The following is a 6000-nucleotide window of genomic DNA, read 5'->3' on the forward strand; positions in this document are numbered from 1 at the left end:
TTATCTCAGTTACAGAGGTTTATGCATATAAAATTTACTTGCTGTCTCAGTTATAGAGGTAACTATGATGATAAATCGAAAGAACCAATCCCAGATATAGAGGTTTACCTCGTCCCACTAACAGAGGTAATTCAGTGCCAAAGTGTTGGGACCTCAGCATGAGTTCCAGTTATGGAGGTTTCTCACTTATCTAGGTCCCACTTAACCAAGTTTCACTGTATTAAGAAATAATCAGGAAAATGATATTATTAAGCCTCAGATGTCATCTTTAGTTTAAATATTAATTTTAAAATCAAAAGCCTCTTCCGCCTAGTTGCCAAAATTTCTTTCACCAAAAAATGTAGGTACATTATTCCCGAGGCATAAGTAGGCTATATTTAATTTTCATTATAATGTTAGCTAACTTGACGGTATTCTGTATTAGATGATGTAGTACTGTAATACTATACTACCTACTACCATTACAAATCCTTAATTAGAGGTAAGTTGTCATGTTTCTTTACATGACGATTGATTATTAAATCAATCGTCATGTTCGAAATCACAAGAATCAAAGAGGAAATTGTATTCTTTGTTACCTTGTTACGGTTTTAAACTGAAAAACTACAACACCTATTTAAAAAAGTTACCAAAAATAACATCCTTACAGAGTACCTATAAGGATTTGTTTTTGTTTTCCCAGATCATCGCGAGTGAAAACGGGACAAGCAGCTAGTCGATGTAAACAAGAATATCAAATACATATTACAAAGTCGCACATGAAAACTAATACAATAAGTTTACATTTTAAAAGTCATGGCGTATCGCAAAAAAATACACAATGGTACACCTCTTCCTTGAAAATAATTGAAAAATATTTTTTCAATTTAATATGTAATAACTAGCTTTTGACCCGCGGCTTTGCCCGCGTTTTCAAAGAAAAACCCGCATAGTTCCCGTTCCCATGAGATTTCCGGGATAAAACCTATATGTGTGCTTAATTTCATTGTAATCGGTTCTGTAGTATTTGCGTGAAAGAGTAACAACCATACATACATGCACATACACATACATCCATCCTCACAAACTTTCGCATTTATAATATTAGTAGGAAAGGATATTATCTCTTTGCAACTTATTATTATTAATATTATAAGAAGAAAATATTTCAGATTCTGTAGAAATAATTTGTTAAGAATATTGATTTATTACATAATATAGAGCTCACATAAATATAGAGTTCTCTAATATAATAAAAACGTATTTACTCTGTGAATATAAACCTACGATAATTTACACGGTTCAATAAATCATAAACATTCCTAAATACAAGTTTACAGTACGGTAAATGTATCTGTATTTATTTAATATTAACTATACTAGTAGTGGTTGAAGCTTACTAATTTCAGATTTGAATAAAATATTCGCTGATATATTTAAATGTAAAGCTATACCAATAATTTTATTGATGCACCTCCTTAATTTACGCGTAACAGATATAAATTATAAAACTTAAATAATTATAAAATCTCATTAGTTATCTAGGTACAACCAACTAACTTAAACAACCCAAATAATTATAACTGCTACTAATAAAACTAATTAAATCACAACAAAAATTATAGTTTAATAACATTTGAAAAACTTTATCATTAATTACCTCGAACTTTCAACAACTAACAAGAAATTAAATTACTACCATATAATTAACTTTAATTTCGTTCAGTAATGATACTTACAAGAAATAAAAGTATATAATCCGAAGTTACGCACACACTACACAATCACTACGTTAGAAATGTCCTGGCTACGATCTACTACACAGACGTCCGCCCTCTACAGCGTTTGGAAAGAGACTGAACCAAATTGTACGGGAGCAGGAGCAGTATATATTTTAAGGGTTGAATTTATGTGCACAATATAAAGTGCTAATTAATGTACTGATGACAAGGTTTAGAAAACGCGGCGCTAATGAGAGGTTTATCTCTGTTTCACACGTGCTACGAAGCCGTGATACCTCCTGGACTGAAATAATTGTTTGATAAACTTTTTGTTTATTTTGCGGTATATTTGCTTTATTAGTATGTAGGTTCGAAATTGTAATTATATAAGCGAAGTTATAATAAACTGGAGCCTTAATAATTAAAAGCAGGTTAATGGAAAATATATTCAATAAATCTTCGTTTCTGTCTATTAATGAAGGCTTAAATTAATAATCCAATAGCCTTTTCAATAAAGTGCTTGAAAAATTAAAATTTGTTGTTTTATATTGTCTCTACTTTAGCGGTAGTGGCGGTAGGTAATTAATTAAAGTTAGTTTTTAATAGTTTATAAAAGATTGCCTATATTTTATTCTAATACTGTAAATGCAAAAGAATGTCTGTCTGATGCGCTTCACAACGTAAACACATTACTGATTGGAATTAAATTTGAAATGAAAAAAGATGAATGTCCATAAAGTTTATTTCTGTTAAAAATCAACTCATAAAAACTTTTAGCAGTGTTTTGACGACGTTTGTATCCACGCACTATGTTTCGTTATATAAAAAAATCCCTATGCTGTTTTTTATATTTAACGATCAAGGGATGCATTTCAAATGCAAGAGTAGAACACCCACGTGTCAATTTCAAATACTTTTTATTTTATTCAATGATGAACTTAAGGTGAATTTTTAGTGAAAAAAATGTAAATAATTTCTGAAAAATAACTTGTTTATCAAATAACTTGTATTTCGTAAACTGAGCTGCTTAATATAGAAACTTAATATTACACTCTATGTACTTGTGGGCTACTATAATATAATATATTATGTAGAGAAAACACGTGAAAAGTTTGATCTTCGCTCTACAGTCTAAACATAGAGCGCTTAATGATATTTTAAACAGGTAATGCTATGTTAGAATCTTAATCTTAATCTTAATACTATTATAAAGGCGAAAGTTTGTTTGGATGTATGGATGTATGGATATATGGATGTATGGATGTTTGTTACTCTTTCACGTAAAAACTACTGAAGCGATTACAATGAAATTTAGCACACATATAGAGGGTAACTTGGATTAACACATAGGATAGGTTTTATCCCGGAAATCCCACAGGAACGGGAACTATGCGGGTTTTCCTTTGCAAACGCGGGCGAAGCCGCGGGCGAAAATCTAGTTATGAAATAAATATTAGCGTTAAGCATTAAATATTTATAGAGTTCTCAAGCAATTTTATTATATTTACATATTAGTGGTAGCAATTTTATGTCTATCGTTATAGGTTTTTTTTCAACAATCCTTGTAATAAAATTACACATTTTGATACCGATTCGATTCCCTTTTTACATGTACAAAATAATTATTGTATAATGTATATAAATGTCTTTAATATTATTTACATTAATATAAGTACAAAATGACGCAACCGAAAAATTCAGCCCATTTCACAATATGTGAATATTTTAAAACGCAATAACAATCAGGAAGATAAATTTAATTTATTTATGAACAACGATTAAAATTCAATTTTCCTCTTCTCCGTTGCAACAAATGGAAATGCGAAATTATTTCTGCGAACCACTTGCACGTTTAAGCTAATACCCGTTTAATTGGTGGCTCGTTGCGTTTAATTAGGTCTATTTGCCTCTTCTAGAATGTTCACGTCTGTTCTAGTATATTCTTCATGTTTCGATTCTATGGAATGTGAAGGGTTTGGCGAAAACCGTTTTTCAGCATCACCAAATGAATTAATATGTTTTTTAAAATAGTATTTGGATGTTTAGTTATGTTTTCCGATAAGACGGTGTCGATGTTATTTTATATATTAGCTTTAATATACCTATGAGTATGTTATGATAAATTATTATTCCACCCTCCTTAATTTGTTGATTTTATGGAATATAGAAGGGTTGGGCGGGAAACGTGTTCAGCTTTTTTGCATGCCATGCGGTGTATGTTTTCTTTTTATTAAATAGCATTTATGTGTTTCTTTATATTTTCTGGGCAAGCAATTTATTTTAATGTACAATGTACAATAGCCTTGCCTGCGGCTGCGCTCGCGCTACATGTATGGGTAATACATGTAGCTTTTAATTTTGTTTTTGTATAACAACAACATGATTTGATATACAAAGATAACTTTACAATCGGTACCGTGATAGATGCATACACAAAACAGTCAGAAAAAAAAAGATAATATTTAGGTACTAGTAGCGATAGGGAAATACCAAGTAGTTAGGTAAATATTACCTACAAATATTTTTCGAGAGTTAAGTTCACTTATCGTGAGGGCTACGAACTTATATGTTACAATCTTACAATCATTCACGTTTACTCATTATTTCACATTATATTAAGGTAGTGTGTGTTACTTTAAAATATTTAAACTATTGTGCCGTCTGTCAAACATCTCGATCCACAGGCCTATAAAATGTTTTAAACGTCGGTTAAAATAATATTATGAATAAATCGCGCTTTAAATCCATTGTAAAGTTTTCGTTTCTAAAAGCTATTTAATTTTATCTTCCTTTTATTGTATGCGCTTTTGAATGTACGCTTCTATAATTAACATTTAATTCAAGCGGTTTATCTCATTCTGAATACCTAATTCTTAGCGATCCGAGCGCAAAAAGGATTTCTTACGAAGATTTTCCCTTAATCTTAGTTTTTATTTCCTTTTAATATGATGGCTATCTCAGTTAGACATCACGATTTAAATAAGCAATAATCTTTTTAGACTAGGCACTTACAGAATATTGTCTTTGTTTTAAAAGTATTTTCAAAAATCACACTTCAATAGGTAAAATTATATAAGAACTAGCTGTCCCGGCAAACGTTATTCTAGCTTACTCTTATCACGAGGATTGAAAAATAGATATTGGCCGATTCTGAGATCTAATCAAATCTATTTAAAAAGATGCCACGATTGCGTCTTGTCAAAATAGGAATAAAAATAAACGTAGAATATACTTAATTTTAGCTACAAAAATTTTTACGTTTAATTAGTTATATACCAAATATTCCTATCTAATACTAAGCCACGTAATGAATATTTTTAATTAAATGGCCGGTATCTTTAATAAACATTTTCAGATTTACCTAATTTCAATGTCCTGAAACGTACAAAGGGAACTCCATAAAGCATTTCAATATCGTTTACAGGATTGTTTGTTGGCAAAAATCAAATTAAATCGGGTTTTTTGGAAATTATATTACTTGCGACGAGAAAAATGCTCCGCCCTTTCATAGCGGGCCCTCGAAGTATTTTAATATCGCCCTTTGTTCCATATTATGCCTAATCTGATAATAATAGGAATAATTCTAGTATGTTTTCATTCATTAAATGAAATTATTTTTATTTCTTTTCTTGTAGGAATTAACTGCGTATTATGTAATCAAATATTACTAATTAGAAAAGTTATATTTCATTATTCGATACCTAAAAGTAGTTAGTAGAAAATAGTAGCTTTATAGCAATTATCGATTCTTAATCGAAACAAAAACCAAGTTTACTTTACTCATATAAAAAATGGCTTTGCCCAATCAAGCTGAATCGATCACTTCTCCCAAATTAACCGGTAATACACACACTTTACAGAAAAGATTTCCATACAAAGACAAAAACCGATTTCGAGCAAAATAAATAATACATTACCATCATTAATTATGAAACAATTCCCGATAAACGTCAGACCGTATCAATTCCCTGGGGTCACTATCTTTGATGAGTTTAAACGTTCAATGAGCTGAATAGTAATGGAGTCGTTTGTTAATTTATCAGATTACTTTCGCGCCAATTAAGCCTTATTTGTTGCAAGCCGATTGCTGTTTAAGCCGACAATCTTTTTAATCATTACATAGTATAAAAAGTCGCTTTTCCTGTCCCTATATCCCTATGTATGCTTAAATCTTTTAAACTACGCAACTGATTTTTATGCGGTTTTTTAATAGATAGAGTGATTCTCGAGGAAGGTTTTAGTATATAATTTATTAGGTTATACAAAGCGGGCGGAAAGCTAGTTTATTATAAGCCGTAAA

At 30.4% G+C, this 6000-nt stretch overlaps 1 protein-coding gene across 1 annotated transcript in view; it reads right to left on the minus strand.

Annotated features, from left to right (window-relative positions):
- LOC149902721 (uncharacterized) overlaps positions 1-1820 on the minus strand; it is a 39087-nt gene extending 37267 nt beyond the window's left edge. Inside the window, exon 1 of the mRNA XM_090109650.1 lies at positions 1719-1820. The gene's annotated coding sequence lies outside the window, so the exon portion shown is untranslated. The remainder of the gene's footprint in view (positions 1-1718) is intronic.
- Positions 1821-6000: the final 4180 nt, after the last annotated feature.

This window comes from Colias eurytheme, chromosome 14 (assembly GCF_061535395.1).
Source record: "Colias eurytheme isolate Ceu_HAF_F1 chromosome 14, ilColEury1 Martin Lab GWU primary, whole genome shotgun sequence".
NCBI classification, from domain to species: domain Eukaryota; kingdom Metazoa; phylum Arthropoda; class Insecta; order Lepidoptera; family Pieridae; genus Colias; species Colias eurytheme.